This window comes from Nilaparvata lugens, chromosome 2 (genome assembly GCF_014356525.2).
Source record: "Nilaparvata lugens isolate BPH chromosome 2, ASM1435652v1, whole genome shotgun sequence".
Taxonomy (NCBI): domain Eukaryota; kingdom Metazoa; phylum Arthropoda; class Insecta; order Hemiptera; family Delphacidae; genus Nilaparvata; species Nilaparvata lugens.
Window position 1 is genome coordinate 51,117,367 of NC_052505.1, and position 19,274 is coordinate 51,136,640.

At 39.3% G+C, this 19,274-nt stretch overlaps 1 protein-coding gene across 2 annotated transcripts in view; it reads right to left on the reverse strand.

Moving 5' to 3' along the window:
- LOC111057026 (esterase E4) overlaps positions 1–19,274 on the reverse strand; it is a 302,990-nt gene that overhangs the window by 173,265 nt on the left and 110,451 nt on the right. The window lies entirely within an intron of this gene.

Sequence of the window (19,274 nt, forward strand, 5' to 3'; positions counted from 1 at the left end):
TATCCAGGTCTAAATCCAGCCTGTTCTGTGGGATGATTTTCGTAGATCTTGCTTATTACTCGGTTTTTTATTATCGATGCGAATATTTTGTAGATGGTTGATGTCAAAGTAATAGGCCTGTAGTTTCTTATATCTGTACGAGAACCTTTTTTGAACAGAATTATAATTTTACTTCTCCTCCAATCTGTAGGCACTGTCCCCTCCACCATAATTTTATCGAAGAGTAGTTTCAATGGTCGAAGTAGCACATCGATTGCGGAAATTATAACTTCATTTGTAATACCGTCATCTCCTGGAGCTTTGTTCTTTTTCAAGCGTTTTAAAGCATGTCTTATTTCTTCTTGTAATATATTTGGTACTTGATGATCTGCTATATGCTCTGTGATGTTTGTTTCCTCCTCTTGTCCTTCGTCATTTCTCTCTTCATATAGCTCCTCATAGAATGCTGATACCTGTTCTACTATTCCCCATCTATCCGATATTGTTCCTTCTTCTGTTTCTAGTTTTGTGATCCACCTCTTACGGTATTTATGAGCTTCTGAACACTTTTAGTAGATTCTGTAGAATTCATTATTGTGCTCATGATACGTCCCTCATAATTCTTGATTTCGTCTCTTATTCGTTTTCTTACTTCCTTCCTAAGCTGTCGATGTTCATCTCTTTGTTCTACTGTCTTGTTAATGATTCTATTCAACCGCTCTCTTTCTTCTATCATTCGTTTTGTTTCTTCTGATAGTTTACTACTTATTCGTCTTTGTCCTGCCCCCTGTTGGTTCACTCTGTTTGTTTTCCTTGCTGCCTCTCCAATGGATTTAACAATTCCTTCGTAGATCTCTTCGATTGAGTTGCTATCCGAAATTCTCCTATTGTTCAACTCCTGTTCCAGATTCCCGACAAACTCTTTTTCATTTAGTGTATTCGTCTTTATTTGTTTTTTCTTTATATAGAACCTTCTCTTTGGGAGAAGTATTTTTGCCATAAGGAGTCTGTGATCAGAATCAAACTTCAGCCCACTGAGCACTCTCAACTCTCTTACAAAATTATTAGAGTTATCTATTATGGAAAAATCGATTTCATGTACATTTCCAATGGGTGACTACCATGTCCATTTGTCTACTAGTTGACCCTCGAAGAAGGTATACATTATTTTCAAATTATTGCATGAAGCAAACTCCAGGAGCTTATCTCCTCTCTCGTTTCTGACTCCAACTCCTTAAGGCCCGTGTGCTCTACTCTCACCCTCGCTTCTCCTTCCTATTCTGGTGTTGAAATCACCAATTACGATGAGTTTCTCTCCCACTCTCTTCAGTTGCATCAGTCCCACGAGTGTGTCATAGAAAAGATCCAAATCCTCCTCTGTGCTGTCCGATGTTGGAGCATGAACTTGTATTATAAGAAGCTTCACATTGCCTTTTTCCAGTCTTAGAAGAGCCAGTCTATAATTTACACCACGGAATTCTGTGACCTCATTTTTAATTCGATGGTTGATGATGGAGCCCGCTCCTCTATGTCCATGAGTGGCCGCTGAATGACATGAAAGCTAACCGCTATTTCTTTCTTCTATGATCTCGTAACTTCTTCGTACTTCTGCCAATCCTAAAATGTCCCATTCATGCTCTGCTAAGGCTTCTTCGAGCTCTTTCATTCTACCCTTACCGCAAACGGATCTCACATTCAAAGCTCCCATATAAATTGATTTCATACATTTTTTCTTATTCCGATTAAATTTTTCCGAGAATTCCGACCTGTCTCCTGCCCTTGGCTGCTATGGTTCTCCTATTCTCTCTTCCTGTGCAGATGCACTTTGCTTCCCTCGCTGTACACTGCGATGATCTGTTCCAGTAGTCTTTCGCACTCGTTTTGTTACAAATCTATCTAAACTATCTTGTCCTGCTGCTCTCTTTCCCTTTTTTATCCACTGTTTGCTTTGGATGTTGTTATCTTCCTGGTTCCTTGGGGATGTCTCTTCACTCCTGCATCTCTTTGAACTAGTTTCTCCTCGATTATCAAGCTCTTCCAGATATAAGAGTTGACTGTCAACTTTCAATTTATTGCCCATCATTAATACCTTTTTCCTTCTTTTTTCAGCCTTATAAGATGTGGAAACAGCTGTTTTCTTGTTTCTCGAACCTCTTTGGTTAGATCCTCTTTTATTCTTATGTGTTCGAATTGTGAGCTTTCTTGTAAGGCACGTTTCTCCCTCAAGATAAGATTTCGAATGACTAGTGAGTTCATTTTTAGAAAAGTGAGTTCCTTATAAAAATATAATAATAGAATAATAAATGAGGATAGAAAGTGAAATAGATTTATCACGACGACTGATAACTCCCTATTTTTTTGAAAACTCCCTTTTCAAGCTAGGCCATTCAACAAATCTTCACTCAGTTTATTCATCAGATATGCTGATCATTGCTTATTACTGCCCCCCAATAAATCATCCATCAGAAATGTGAACCTTCTGACCTTTATTTTTTTGAAAACTCCCTTTTCAAGCTAGGCCATTCAACAAATCTTCACTCAGTTCATTCATCAGATATGCTGATCATTGCTTATCACTGCCCCCCAATAAATCATCCATCAGAAATGTGAATGATTTGATTAAGCTAGACAAAAAATATCCAAAGGTATTTTGAACAAATGTGGATCACCGAGAGTCTTCAATTACAGATGCAAATTATCATTGTATCAATTAAACATCAAGCTTTTACGGCTGTGCAACAAGCTGAAAAAAAAACAATTTAATAATGTTGATAACTTTTCAAGTATATCGATTAACATCAAAGCTATCAAAATGAAATGTAGCCGATTATTTGACATGAATTTTCACAATCCGAGAGCATCCATTGTTCAAAAATTAAAAGTGTCGATGACGGTGAAAATTCATGTCAAGTAAAATTGGACTGAAAAATGTATGCCTCTGGGCAGTCGGTTACAAGGACGGGACCTGGAACTATCTACAGCGGATAATCGGGCCCGGCTCTACCCCTCTGTTCCGAGACACAATTTTCCTGGTTCAGTGAGTTGCTAATATTATCAATTTTATTATTATATATTATCAATCTTTTTTTATTGAAGGCAAATCCTGTAATTATTTTATTGTTTGTTCAGAAAGTTTTTCTTAATATTATTTTATTTAAGTTTCCAGTTTCATTTTGAGTTACAATTTAATTAAATCGATTACTTAATTCTCCAAAATATAATCTGTTTTGTTTATTCTTTTAAAGTAACAATAGTTCCTTTCTCATGAGTTATAGAGTTAGATCAATTTAACCTCTCACAAGCCAAGTGATTCCCCCATTATAAATTGTTTCCATAATGTCTAGGGTTGTTCTCACAACCCTATAATAGCAGCTCAATATCATACCTCAAATAACCAAAATTACCAAAGACAATCACCCATACATAATATTATAACCCCAATTACCAATAATAATAATCAACCCCATTACATGGTGGAGGCGCCGGGTATCGATCCTGGTACCTCTCACATGCCAAGTGATGACGACACACGAGCCAGCGACGGCACCGACAATCAACTTCCACGCCGCTGCAGATGTTCCATAGATGCGATCGGGGCTGCCTTGAACTGGTGCTGTGAAGTAGCTACTGACGACGAGCTCGGATCTTATGTAAAAACCGAAGATGACATCACTTCACATCTCAACCACATACAAGACTTTGTACATGCTGAACATGTAGATTTGGTGAACAACACACGCAAGACATAGCTCACAACAAAGAACATGTACTAAACCACATGAAACAAGACCTAATTATTTGGCAAGAATCATTCGCAAAGCAGAATAAACTTCAAAAAAATAATTCTACAGTCGACTTGCTGAAAACTCAACTGAGGACAACGATATTCTTGTTCATGACGACACTCAACCAGAACTATCAAGATATAGAGACGAGATGCCACAATCAACAGCTCTCTCATCACGTCATCTCACAAAAAGATCTTCAAAAACACCTTCAACAACTGAAACAGTCAATCAACCAAAACAACTACACATTAGGAACAGAAGAACTGTATGAAATTCGAAATTTGAAACTCACAACCTGCAATAAGACAGATAGCGAAATATTGGTGACTCTCAAAATACCAATAAAGAGTAATTTGACAACCGTGCTATCGCAGATACAATCAATACCGCTTTATTGGAATGATCATACCTATCACTTGACCACCCAACATCACCTCTTTTTGAAACAAGAAAGCAACCTGAAAATCCTTTCTGAAGATGGAGAAGAAGACTGCAAATTCAAGCAGAAAGGACTCTGCTTGATCCATGGAACCAAACTTTCATCTACCATGGCCACAAACACTTGTCTACATCTCTTATCAACTGAAGCTGAAATGTCAAAACTTCATCAAGTCTGCAAATTCAACTGTCAGCCAAACGACAATGAAACGCAGATCACACGCCTTCGTGAGGATACATTTCTACTCCACAACCCAAGAGAGACTATGGAGATTCGGTGTGGAAATACAACCAAAACAATCCCAAGGAGCAGACCAGAAACACTGTCTCTTCACATCCCTTGCCTAAATTTTCAATTTGATTCCTCACATGTGGACGAACTTAACAGAACCCTCTTTACCAATTTTTGAACTCGAGAAAATACCTGAATATCACAACTTATCAGATATTTCAAACAAAAATTTGCATATTCACTTCTCGACATTTGAAACACATAATTTATTTTCTAACGATTTGTTTGAACATATAGAGATGCCAAAAAGTTTTGATCTGCTAGGAGTGAATAGTAAATTAATACTATATGTTATTATTATTTTGCTTAAACTTTAATGTATTCGGAGTTATATTTGGAGTGAGGCAAAAGCTATGATGGCTCCTCCACTACGCACTCCAGTTGTGAAGTATCCCTTGGAACAGCTTTGAACTCTAATCAAAAATGCTTTGAACTATTATCTTATTCTCATATATTATTTTATTGTATTTAGTATAGCTTATTTACCCCCTGTGGGCTGGGGGAGCTTTGAGTCGAACATCGGACTCAAGAATCTGTTGAAGCCAGAATTTGCCCACAGTATCCCTGCTTGTCGTAGGAGGCGACTAAAAGGGGCCCCCTTTCCAAAGCCCTTCATCCAAAACCCTTCTTCTCCTTTTTAGTATGCTTTGGATCTGTTAATTTCTAGAATGGCACTTTTTCCATTGACTTATCTGTGTGCCATTCTTTCTTTCTTACCTTTTCCATCTGTTGGCCTTCCTTGGCCATCCACTCTTCTCTCTTTCTTTCTTTCTTCCTTTCCCTATTTCTTGATTCAGGCCAACCCAAGGTGTTATGTGGACCGTGCTGATGGGTGGATGGTACCATGCCTTCTATATATGGTGCCACTAACGGTGCCTGCAGGATACCAGGCGCCCTCCTGCAGTTCATAGCCTTGCCTGGACATGCGGGGCTCTGTCTGGGTCGACTGTACTTCCCTAGCTGCTCGTGGGAATCACATGGACAAAGAAAAAAATTCAAAACCAAAACCAAACCCTGAGGCAACTCTGGAAGTTGCCTCGACCTCGAACCCATCGGGATCTGCCCCATCAGGGCAGATTCCTCAATCTGAAATGGTTGCTTCAGGTACACAGGAGGTACTGTTGCACACCTACGTAGAGGCTAACCTTGAGAAGGCTTCTACTAATCATGATATGGATGAGGTAAGCTCTATCACACCATCCCAATTGGAGGAGGAGGATGAGCTCCTCAAAAGTCCAGGAAAACAAGAATCCTCACAAATGGTCGAGGATGCAATATATCAACTGAGCGGTTTGCAGGTCTCAATCTCACCAATGCTCAAAGAAGGGGCAGCCATTCAGGCTGAACTCGATGAGAGGGGTGAGGCTTTCGACACTGCAAAGTTTCGCAGGGCCAAGAAGAAAAAACCTAAGAGACCAGAGCGGGGAGAAACTCCAGGCAAAAACGTGGGTCATGAAGCTGGGTTGAGGGCGGCCAAGCACCCTAGAGGTGAATTGGCGACCCCTCCTGCAGCGGAAGGACCTACAAAAAAGGTCATGAGGACCAAACCCTGAATCTAGAGACTTCCAATAGAGGAGCCTCTTACAGGGACACTTCTGCCACCAAAATGGCTATTGTCCTAGAAGGCTATCCTGAGGCTTAGCTTTCAGCAGAGCAAGGAGAAGTCATTCAAGAAACCATCATAGATGAGCTCCTTCCCCTTGAGGATGGATGCATTCCATCGTTTGCAGGCACCTACATGAAGAAGGGTGCCTTGATCATATCCTGCATCAATGATGCTACTAAACATTGGCTGGAGGCACTCATCCCCAGACTCAAACCGATTGGGGAAACAAAACTCATTGTCGGCCTGAGAAAAGAAATTTTGAGGTCGGTGAAGGTGTTCCTTAGAGCTCATCCATTACTTCTGAAGAAAACTCCAGAAAAGATCATCGAGATGCTCGACAAGCAGAACACCACCTTAAAGGTGAGGGAGTGGAATTTCCTGTCAGTCAAGCTGGACCTGGAAGGTTATGGATTTGTCTGTCTCACTGATCAGGCCTGCTTTAGTGCTGTCAGGTCAGCCAACTCTAGAGCCAACCTAGGACTCTGGCAGGTTTCAATTATCTCAACACCAGTCAAGGATAATGCCCAGGGTCCTTCAAATCAATCTCCACCACAGTAAAGCAGCATCCGCTGCTTTTTGCCAGTTCTTCCTCAGATAAGGATTTGACCTGGCACTGATCCAAGAACCATGACTTCACCGAGGAAGAGTTGCAGGCTTGGGCGATACCAAGGGTAGGTTGATATACTCTACCTCTCTCAAGAATGTCAGAGCCTGCATACTTTTGAGAAAGGGTATGGACTGCCTAACTCTTAATGAATTCTGTTCCAGAGATCTTACTGTGACATTAACCTGGAGCCATGAGGGCAGGAAATGGAGCACAACTGCATGCTCAGCCTACATGCCCTACAACTCTGGAGATCTTCCTCCATCAAGAGAACTTGAACTCCTGGTGGAGTCATCTTGTGCTGGCGGTCGACAACTCCTTGTAGGTTGTGATGCCAATGCTCACCACACAACTGGATGGGGAAGCTCAGACACGAACCCATGAGGTGAGGCTCTTCTTCAGTTTCTCATATCCAAGAATCTTTATGTCTGTAATGTTGGAAACCGTCCAACGTTCATTACACGAAACCGGAGTGAGGTTATTGACATTACATTCTGCTCAGAAGGACTCCTAAGGGTCATTGACAACTGGCATGTGTGTCATGAGGCCTCTCTGTCTGATCACAGGTATGTCTGTTTCGACATGGAAAGTGAGGGCGGCTCATCCTGCTATTGGAATCCGGGGAAAACAGATTGGTCACTCTATAAGTCTGACCTTCTGTCTCAACTTGGGTCACTGGGCAGGACGGTTACCTGCTTTGCAGACATTGATCAGATTGCTTCTGACCTTTAGAATGAAATCATGAGCTACTTTCAGGACAGTTACCCATTGCAGCGGGGAAAGAGTCACACCAATACTAAGTGGTGGACTGCTGACCTTGACCGCAAAGGGGCGGCTATGAGGAAGCTTCATAACCATTGCAAATGGAGCCGTATTTGGGAGCCATACCACAGGGCACTCACAGAATACAGCCTCGCAATCAAGAAAGCTAAAGAAAACTCTTGGAGACAATTTACACAAGAGGTAAACAGTCTCAGGCAGCAGCGAGACTGCAGCGTGTTTTAGCTTCAAGCCCAATTGGCCTCTTGGGAACTCTTAGGTCACCAGGGGGACAATATACCACTGTAATTGATGGAAGTCTCTAACTTCTTCTTGAGACTCACTTTCCAGATTGTACCTTCGAGAGTGACTGCTCAGGCAGGTCTGGCAACAGCAAAATGAGTTCATGGCCGAGAGCTGATCGTGGAAGCTGGACTTTAGCCAGACGAATTGTCACACTCTCCAAAGTTGAATGGGCCATATCCAAGTTTGGCCCCTTCAAATCTCCTAGGAGGGATGGCATAATACCAGCTATGCTGCAACAAGGACCAGAGACCAGAAGCTCTACTAGTTCTCTTGTGTGAACTTTTAAGATCAAGTCTGGCCTATGGGTACATCCCTCAAGCCTGGTGCCTCAGTAGAGTGGTCTTCATTCCAAATAGAGGAAGAGCAGACTACTCAACTGAAAAATAATTTCGTCCCATCAATCTCACATCGTTTCTCTTGAAGACACTGGGAAGACTGGTGGAAAGACATCTAAGGAAGGGAGTGCTTTCAGACACTCTCCTCCATAGGAATATCTTATCATGCTTATCAGCCTGGCAAGTCCTGTGAAACAGCCCTGCATCAGCTTGTGAGCAGTGTGGAGGACAGCCTTGCTGCCAGGGAGATTGCCCTGTGTGCCTTCATGGACATTGAGGGCGCATTTGACAATGTCACTTACAAGGCCATGGTCCGAGTGGTCCTGGGGCGTGGTCTTGAGCCTGTCATATGTAGGTGGGTTGAAGCCATGCTCTGCTCCAGGCGTATCATGGCTGATCTTCAAGGTGAGTCAATGATGATTGCGCCTGCGAGGGGCTGTCTGCAGGGAGGTGTGCTTTCACCTCTTCTGTAGAACCTTGTGGTCGATGGTCTCCTTAATGAACTCACGGGTAAAGGTGTCTTTGCACAGGGCTATGCTGATGACATAGTCCTCATGGTACAGGGAAAGTTCACCAACATTGTTGCTAACGTCATGAACGTCAACCTCAAAACTGTTAATGACTGGTGTCTTGGAGAGGGACTAAGTATAAATCCCTCAAAGACTGCAGTCATCCCATTTACAAGGGAAAATAACCTGGAGTCTCTCACCAAGTTGAAACTTGGATTTACACGGCTTGAAGTATCAAGTACAGTCAAATATTTAGGGCTGACCATTGATTCAAAGCTGACTTGGAACAATCATTAAACAATACACTGCATAAAGCTAAATGGACGCTTATGACGACCAGAAGATTTGCAGGCTCCATGTGGGGGATAAAGCCTCACATAGCTCTGTGGCTGTACAAGGCAGAAATAAGGCCTCAGGTAATTTATGGATGACTAGTCTGGTGGACAAAGGTAAACCAGGTTGCAGCCACAGCCAAACTCACAAGTCTACAAAGGATGCAAACACTTCTAGTCACTGCAGCTTTCAGGAGCAGCCCATCAGCAACTCTTGAAGTTTTCTTGGCTAACTGCCATTGAACATTTTTATTATGGCAGAGGCACGGAAATCAGTCTATCAAATGAAAGTTGCAGGCCAATGGAGAGAAGGCCTGTCTGGAACAGGCCACTACACAATCGCCAAAGCTGTTGCTCACAGCCCTGTGCTTGAGATGATGTCAGATGTCATGAGCACAGAGTTAGTTTTTACTAAACCTTTCTCTGTTAAATTCTGCTCTAGAGAGGGGTGGAAGTCTGAGGAAGGGCCCTATCGCAAAAGAGGCAGCCTTGTCTGGTACACAGACGGTTCTCTCATTGAAGGAAAATCTGTCTACGGGGTGTACAGTGATTCACCTAGAGCACAAGTCTATGCAAGTCTGGGACAACACTGCACCATCTTCCTGGCAGAGGTTTGGGGCATCATGGCTTGTGCCAACATAGGCATTGCCAGGCGCTACTGCAATGAGCATATAGTAATCCTGTCAGACTGCCAGGCAGCCCTCAAGGCTCTTGACTTCAATGGAATCAAGTCCAAATTGGTGTGGGAGTGCCACAAAACGCTCAGCAGGCTTGCAACTCTCAACTCTGTGCATCTTGGTTAGGTACCTGGCCATGTAGGCATAGGAGGTAATGAGTGTGCAGATGAGCTTGCTGAGCGGGGTTCTGGTATGCCATTCCTTGGCCCAGAGCCGGGCTGTGGCATAAGTAGAACAACTGCCTTCCACACAATAAATAAATGGTCCATGGACTTACACTACCAGCAACGGCAGGGTCACTCTGGTCAAGCACTTGGCAAAAGACTGCTGGCAGACGCAAGCCCTCGCTTCACCAGGTGGCTGGTGAGTCTGGGAAGAGGTCAGGTCAAGCAGGTGATTGCCCTGATAACTGGACATGGCCACTTCAGGAAACATCCCCACACAATTGGACTCAGAAATGAAAGCCAGATGTGTAGGCTCTGTAATCAGTCTGAAGAGACTGCTAAGCATATCATACTGGATTGTGAAAGTCTTGGAGCTAGAAGAAGAGCTCTGTTTGGCTGTAAGCAACCAGGTGAGGAATGGGATGTTGGTATAGGGAAGAAACTCCTGGATCTCATAAAGGACATGGGAGTTCGTTTGCCTAACTAACATACTTTTGGGACACACAATAAGCTTCGGTTGATGTGTGAGGTTCTATGAACCTTTGGATCTCTGAATCTGTCACTTCAAAACATAAACATAAACATAGTATAGCTTTTAATAACTCCATATCATTTTATTGTATAATATTGGAAGCATTTATATTGTTATTTCATTTTGTTAGAGCCAAGTATGTAAAGAACTATTAAGTAAAGAATTGTAATTTTTTTTGATAACTTCGGGTCGAAGTTTAGGGGGACCCAGGGGTGTAATGTAGCCGATTATTTGACATAAATTTTCACAATCCGAGAGCATCCATTGTTTAAAAATTGAAAGTGTCGACGACGATGAAAATTCATGTAAAGTAAAATTGGACTGAAAAATGTATGCCTCTGGGAAGTCGGTTACAAGGACGGGACCTGGAACTATGTACAGTGGATAATCGGGCCCGGCTCTACCCCTCTGTTCCGAGACACAATTTCCCTGGTTCAGTGAGTTGCTAATATTATCAATTTTATTATAATTCTTTTTTTATTGAAGGCAAATCCTGTAATGATTCTATTGTTTGTTTAAAAAGTTCTTCTTAATATTATTTTATTCAAGCTTCCAGTTTCATTTCGAGTTACAATTTAATTGAATAGATTACTTAGTTCTCCAAAAAATAATCTGTTTTGTCTATTCTTTTGAAATAACAATAGTTCCTTTCTCATGAGTTATAGAGTTAGATCAATAATTTATCCTCTCACAAGCCAAGTGATTCCCCCATTATTAATTATTATTGTTTCCATAATGTCTAGCTATAATACCAGCTCAATACTGTACCTAATATAACCAAAATTACCAAAAACAATTACCCATACATAATATAACCCCAATTACTAATAATAATTAACCCCATTACAGTAGTTCTCAATTTTTGAGACAGATTATTTCAAATTCGGTAACATTTTTTGAGAGAGTTCTTCCATTAATAAAAGTAGCTTCAGTTGAGCTATTTTCGGGCACTTTCTGTGAATACAATAGGTAACTTTCTCGAAAATGTATATTGTCAGGAGATTCTCACTTCATTCAATCAACCATTTTTTTCAATATCATGTAAAATGTATCATCATTCCATTAATTAATTTTCTACCGAATTTGAAATTATCTGTCCCAAAAATTTCAACTTTGAAAGCTCATAACTGAAAAATTATTAATCGGAGAAAACTTTTCTATTCAATAATTTGATTGTATAGTAAGAGATGTAGAATTTCTCTCTCCATAATTGAAAGAAGAAGACGTTGATGTTGTCAATACCACCATATTTGTTTAAAATTAATTTATATTACAGAACCAGGTTTCATGGTAACAGGGAATATGCGGAGGTGAAGTGGTTGGAGGAATGTGTGGTGAAGATGTGGTAGGTGTTACCATTAAACCTGGTTCTGTAATGTAGAATAATTTTTAACAAATATAGTGGTATTGACATCAACGTCTTTTTCTTTCAGCTTTTTATTTTGATAGCTCATAAACTAGAAATTTTTGGCTTGTTGCACTGCCTGTCCACTAAGAAACACACCATTGCACCATTAGGGCTGAAGAGTGCATCATTAGGACTAAACAAAAATGGTAACTAGGAAATCAAAAGTGACTAATAGGCTATTGCTGGTTGAAATTAATTTGTCAACTTACTTGCTACTCCTGCTGATCCACAATTTTGCTTCCACAAACCAAGGTGCAATGATAGGGTTTATTTCTTTCTTGATAGCTGTGCTATTGTGCACCCTTTTAGTGGCTGGAACATGAAATATCACAAAGGATTAGTTCAATCATGTTAAAAATTTAAAAAATGTATGAGAACATTTCTTATTAGATACAGTAGATCTATCCTTTTTCAACGTCACACCAAGATATCTAATTGTTTGTGAACTGAATATAAATATAATGAACTTACTTATAAACTTACTTTTGTTGTCTGGACGCATTTCAGGGAACTGGGCCTCATCTCCAGCAGGCAAGGAGTATCTTAATGCTCACTTTGTGATAAACGTTGAGGCAGGAGCAGTGAATATAGATCATTATTATAGGAAAGGTTTATAGATAATAGGTCATTAAGAGTAAGAGGCCCAAACTGTGGCACTTGATACGAGCTACTCTCAGAGAAAGATTAGCGCTCTCGCCAACTAATGAGGGAGAGCAAAGAATAAAATGAGATTTAGAAAAATTAAAGCAGAAATAGTGTCGTACGATGTTCAAGGAAGAAATGAAAAGATGACTCCCAAATGAATCGTCGTTAACCGCAGAAGAATACCAACAGAGAATGGAAGGACATGACAGATGTGATTGAAAACACTTAAGGGAACGAAGAATAGAAAGGAATGGGGAATGTTTTGATTAAGAATGTATTTGGGCACTGTAAAGAAATAATGAAGCATTGAGAGATATGATTGGTTGGAAAACGCGGCTTGAAAGAGAGTAATACAAGGTACTCAGAAGAACTGTAAGCAGGATATGCAGGAAGGAAAAGAGGAATAGCAAAAGAAGCGATTAGATGACATCTAGGTGAAGTACCTTGGTAGCGATGTAGGAGGATTTTATCAGAGAGTGAAGATACAGTAAATAGAGTGTATCAACCCAAGTTAAAGTTGTGTACAGACCAAGAGGATCAAATACTTGAGGAAGAAAATAAGATATTAGGAATATGGGAAGAATATTCTAGAAGGCAGCTGAGTGTGGAGGGAGACAATAAAATGGTTATGGAGGAATTAATGATTGCTGAGCCTCTAGTGGAACCGCCGACTATACAGAAAGTGCAGGAGGCTATCAAAAAGCTAAAGAGTAATAAAGCGCCTGGAAGTGATTATATGCCAAGGTATATAAAGTGTGGAGGGCAAAAATTTGTACTATTTTTTTTTAAAAGAGGACAAACTCATCACTTTAAGACACTTTAAAGTTTGTAATATAAATTAAAACAGGGGACACAAGACATAAATAGAATGAAAACACTTAGAAACTTACATTTAAAACGGAAAGTTTCGAGAACTGAGTTCCCTTCCTCTACCGAGTAGTGCGTGGTACACACTACGTACTACTACTACGTGCTACGTACTACTACGTGATACATGCACTACGTACCATGCACTACGACCACGCACTCTACACCAAATGTTTAATTGAATTGAAATAAATTTCATCATATCAAAATAAAATCCACAGCTATCGAATTCCTGGTTCCTTGACCTGGTTGATTGACAAAGGGGACCCAGCTCCCCGAAAATTCTTGTTTAAATGTAAGTTTTTAAGTGTTTTTAATATATCCGTGTCATGTGTATCCTGTTTATATTTATATTATGAAACTTTAAAGTGTTTTCTGTTGAGTACTATATATATATATATAATATATATATATATATATATATATATATAGTATATATATATATATATATATAGTATATATATAGTGTCGCTCTGGGCTGGCTAGACTCAGTCGGCGTCTGGGGTGGGCCGCAGCAGAGGACGGGAGGCTTGGTGGGGCGACCGTCACCCTCGGACGAGTCGGGGGTTGGAACACGGTCTTGAGTACCTTGGAGAAATGTTTCCCTCTTTTAGGTAAGAGGGGCCGTGCTTTTGCACTGCCTAACAGTGTTGGGCGTGTAGTGAAAGGAACAGGATTGATCGGGTGTCTGCCGTGAGGGGGGTCTCTGATACGGGAGGAACGTTCCCGATTAACACTAGATGTCCTCCTGCTATTAGGATCCGAAATAGCAGGGTTTAAGAGCCTCAGAACTGGTTGCCATAGTTGGTCACCGGATCCCTAACCTCGGGCACCGGCTATTTCCTGTGGCTAGGATCACGTCTCGAGGTCGAGAAAGGCCTTACCAAGCCTTCCTCGAGGTCCTCTTGCTATTCTAGGACGAAATAGCAAGGTATGAGAGCCCTTGCACCGGGTGTCACAACTGGTCACCGGGTCCCTAGCCTCAGGCACCGGCTATTTCCTGCGGCTAGGATCACGTCTTGAGGTCGAGAAAGGCCTTCCCAAGCCTTCCTCGAGGTCCTCTTGCTATTCTAGGACGAAATAGCAAGGTATGGGAGCCCTTTCACTGGGCGTCACAACTGGTAACCGGGTCCCTAACCTTGGGCACCAGCTATTTCCTGGGGTCAGGATCGTGTCTTGATGTCGAGAAAGGCCTTCTCAAGCCTTTCTCGAAGTCCTCTTGCTATTCTAGGACGAAATAGCAAAGTATGAGAGGCCTTGCACTGGGCATCACTACTGGTCACCAGGTCCCTAACCTTGGGCACCGGCTATTTCCTGGGGTCAGGATTGTGTCTTGGTGTCGAGAAAGGCCTTCCCAAGCCTTACTCGACATCCTCTTGCTATTCTAGGACAAAATAGCTGCTGCCCAAAGTCGCCCAAAGGTCGATCAACACTCACCCGCCATGAGTGCTGAATCTCAGAGCTTCCAGCGCCTTCAGTTAACTCCAGTTAGCCTAAGACACAAATCCTAGAAGTCGAAGGAGTCGAAGTACACTCAGGATACGAGCTGTACTATTTTGCTAGCTGAGCGCTGCTTCCTTCACTGGTTTTCTGCCAACTGCTTACACTGGACACCCGCACTAGACTGACTCCTACTAGCTCTTCACGAGCCTCCCTCAGTAGCCGAGAGGGAGGGGGTAAGGATGCGCGGCACTGTTAAGCAGTAGCTCAGTGGCCGGCCTGCTCGTTGAGCAATGAGATCTCATCAAGAGATTACCGAGCGTCTTCAAAACTAGCCCTAAACTCCATTCCCCTCACTAGTGAGCCACAAATGGCGACCACGTGCTCTCCTAAAATTTAAAAATTGTGGATTTCTGTTATTTGTTGCAACACGTGCTCTGAACATATTGTATTTAAGAATATGAATGCTCGAATAGCTAGAATAATAGAAAGAACCGTTTCTCGAAACTATTGAGAATGCATTTGAATAGCCTACCTAGCCAGATGACTGGGGTCATTATTCTTTTCAAAATAGTTTGAAACAAAATCATTCTGTCATAGAAACTTACTAACAGTATATGATAACAGTAACGTCAGTCACAGACACGTTTACAATAGAAACCACATGGCCCACTGTGTTTTGTGTCAACTCTTGTATATATCTATAGCATAAGTTGATGGCAGGTAAATGAAGATTGTGAATAGCAATATAGATATATAGTTAGGAGAGAAGTAAATATAGATATGTAGTTTTCAATGTAACCACGTGGTCAGCATATGCTACAATTTTACCATGTGGTCAGCATATGAATATTATTGAAGCAATTATTTGATGATCAGTTATTTGAATGGTGATCACATAAAACCATAAATATGAAACGAGTACATGTTTATAAAAACTAGGGCGTGAAGTAGATTAGGCTATATGTATAAAGTATTCAACAAATATAATGTTATATAATAAATTATAATTTAATAATTATTATAAGCTAATTAAGTTAGTTGAATCCGAATTCATAGGCTAAGGACAAATTTATAAATAGAATAATTTAGGTATATTTGATTGAAACATGTTGACAATGAGTATAAGAAACCTGCTTAATTAATTAAGTAGTAATTGATTGGTATCTTATTAATTTGATTTATTCAACTCGATTGTAATGATGTACTGTATGACATTGTATTTTGTTCATTTCATGTATTTATTATTGAAGTATTTGCCATATTAGATTTATAAGATTGATTACTGTATTAATCAAATCAATGCATTCAATTGTCAGTATCCAAACTTTAGAGTTTAAATATTGGTAAAATGTATGATGTCATTTGTTTTAATAATGAAGGGGAGCCATAGTTTAAAATGATATAACATAATAAACATTATAGTGAATTCAAATTGATATTTGAATTCAATTTGTAAGCAGAATATTAGCTGATGAGTTTGAGGGTAGGCGGAGCTAGAGGGCGAAGGGTGATGAGGGGTGGAAAATCGTGGTTCTTGTATCTAAACAGGCAGACCGTGTCTTGCAAGTTAGTTGCAGTTAGTTGCTGTGAGTTGCTGTGAGTCTCTCTTAGTCTCTTGGATTTTGGACAGTGTTCAGTGTAGGAGTGAGTTTTTGGTTTCAGACTTCAATTATCCTATAGGGAATTGACTGAGCCAGGTAAAGATTGTATTTAGAATTTTCAATTTTTCTCATTTCAAATCCACACCACCCCACCCTAAAAAGCCCAAATAAGTATATCAAATTTTATAGCATTATAGTAAAGAGCAAACTTAATCATTACTTCTCTTTAAATTCATATCCAAAGACACAATCTTAATTAATTTCTTGAAGCTTACAGTTGAAATTCACTTCTAAGCACAAATAATAGTTTTTTAAAGCAAGGCTCCCCTAATCATATTCATTCTTTAAAATTTATCAATTCTCTTATTTTCGACTATAATCATATTTTTAACTAGAGTTGTTCAATATTTTGATTTAATTACTTATTTCTCAAGTAACCTGATAAAAGTAATAAGAACTGTTCGTTAAATTTTGTTGTATAAAATTAAACTTGAACTGTAATATTTTCGAAAACTTAATCATCTTGTATTTATTTCTAATCATTACTATATTTTTGATCATTTTTTTATAAATTTAAAGTTCAACAATAAATTCATAATTAACCTTTGTTTTGCCTTTCACTTTATACATTCCCTTACACACGACCCTGATCAATCTCTCTTTATCTTTTTCTTCTATACTATTATTAGTTCAGTGAGTGAAATATAAGTATCCACACAGTGAGTGAAATTATAGTAAAGTAATTATTTTATCAATTCATAGTAATTGATTGGCGCCGGGAAAAATACCGTATAGAGTGATGGAGTTCGAAACCCACTCTAAACAAAGACCGACAGTGGGAAAGAGTTCACTAGTTACAATATACATCATGACAATATAAATACAGAGTGATTCATAATTATGGTAAAATAATCTTATACGTGATAGTAGAGGTAAAAATAAGAAAAAAAGCTCCTATAAACATATATCCATAAACGCTTCATTAGCGAGCTATACAGAGTGAAAGATTTCGCCCGGAATTCAGTTCCTCTGGTGAAATACACCGATGCCGAATTATTTGGGGACTAGTTTTTGAGAAACTTATGCTTTGAATAAAACTAGTCTGGAAGCTGTAGTGAGAGTAATTTTTGAGAGAAAAGTTGAAATATGCAAAAAATCTAAGTAGAAAAACACAGACTTCTAAGTTTGATGCCCAATAACTTTCTTTAATGACCAGTAAACAAATAATTTTTCGCAATAAAAATTGTAGAGAATTCAATTCTGAAAAGAATTATGTGAGCTGTGTGAATTTAATTTAGATAAAAGTTGAATAAAATGTATTCTTATGTAGTACATTACACCACAAAACTTTGCTGTTTTATGAGGAGAGAACTAATAACTCATAAGTTGTAGCTGATTGTGAATAAAATATTCGGTTTTTCATGATAATTTTTTTTTATATGGAAGTAGCATATCTAAATGACATTAAACTCATACCAAAAGACTTGTAGATTATGCCATTAAGCCTGAGAGGAAGCTCGAACAGAAGTAGATGATCTCCTATGATTCCTGCCCAAATTGTTACTGAAAACTGTGGAAGATTAGGACTGATATGGCATGAGGATTCTCAGCTGCCCAAATATGTTGGTTGTGGACGTTAACGATAGCTGTTCTTGTAAAGTGTGCCTCGTCGGTGAATAAAACGGTTGTTAAAAAGTTTGGGTAAACAAGTTTTACTAAAAACCATTGGCAAATACCAGCAAGCGGGGAATACAGTCTCGTGGCAATAGAGTATGTACTTTCTGGAGGTGGTATGGATGTAATTGTTGCTCTTTTAGTATTCTCCAAATAAAAGATTGATTGACATTGAACTGCACTGACAATTCTCTTGTGCTCTTCTCTGGATATTCATAAATTTCATTAAGAACTTGTTCTTCTAACTCAACAGTCATAGTAGATCGGGGTCTGCCTGCATAAATGTGCTCTTTGGATATCAAAGATTCTGTTTCAGACAGACGTTAATGGATAGTGGCAAAAACCTTGAACTTGGACATACTCGGTTAGGAAAGCTCTCTTGATACAAACGTCTTGCTTCAGTACTATTACAGTAGTGTTCCATTCCATACATTAAATGCATGTCAGCTAATTCGTAGTATGAATAATGTCTAAAATTACCTGCCATTTTTTAAAAAGTTAACACTTGACACAAAAGCAAAGTGAAATGGTTACAAATAACTGGTTAATAAATTAAACAAAAAACACAGCGCAGTTACAGTCGGCCTAACTTACAGTTTGTTTTTTTGTTCAACAGTGAGCTAAAATATTTCTGAAAATAATTTTCAGCTGATAATTTCTTTTAAATATTTTCTTATTTGAAACAAAATAAATCAGCTGTTATTAAAATCCATGTTTTATTTGCAATCAGCGACAACCAATGAGTTATTAGTTCTCTCCTCATAAAACAGAAAATTTTTGTGGTGTAATGTACTACTTAATAATACATTTTATTCAACTTTTATTTGAATTTAATTCACACAGCTTACATAATTCTTTTCTGAATTAAATTCTCTACAATTTTTATTGCGAAAAATTATTTGTTTACTGGTCATTAAAGAAAGTTATTGGGTATCAAACGTAGAAGTCTGTGTTTCTCTACTTAGATTTTTTGCATATTTCAACTTTTTTCTCAAAAACTACTCACACTGCAGGTTCCAGACTAGTTTTATTCAATTTTTTCAGATATTTTTCCATATGAATCCAGCATAAGTTTTCCAAAAACTAGTCCCCAAACAATTCAGCATCGGTGTATTTTACCAGAGGAACTGAATTCCGGGCGAAATCTTCCACCCTGTATAGCTCGCTAATGAAGCGTTTATGGATATATGTTTATAAGAACTTTTTTTCTTATTTTTACCTCTACTATCACGTATTAGATTATTTTACCATAATTATGAATCACCCTGTATATATATTTATATTGAATAATAGATTGAAAACACTTAAAAACTTA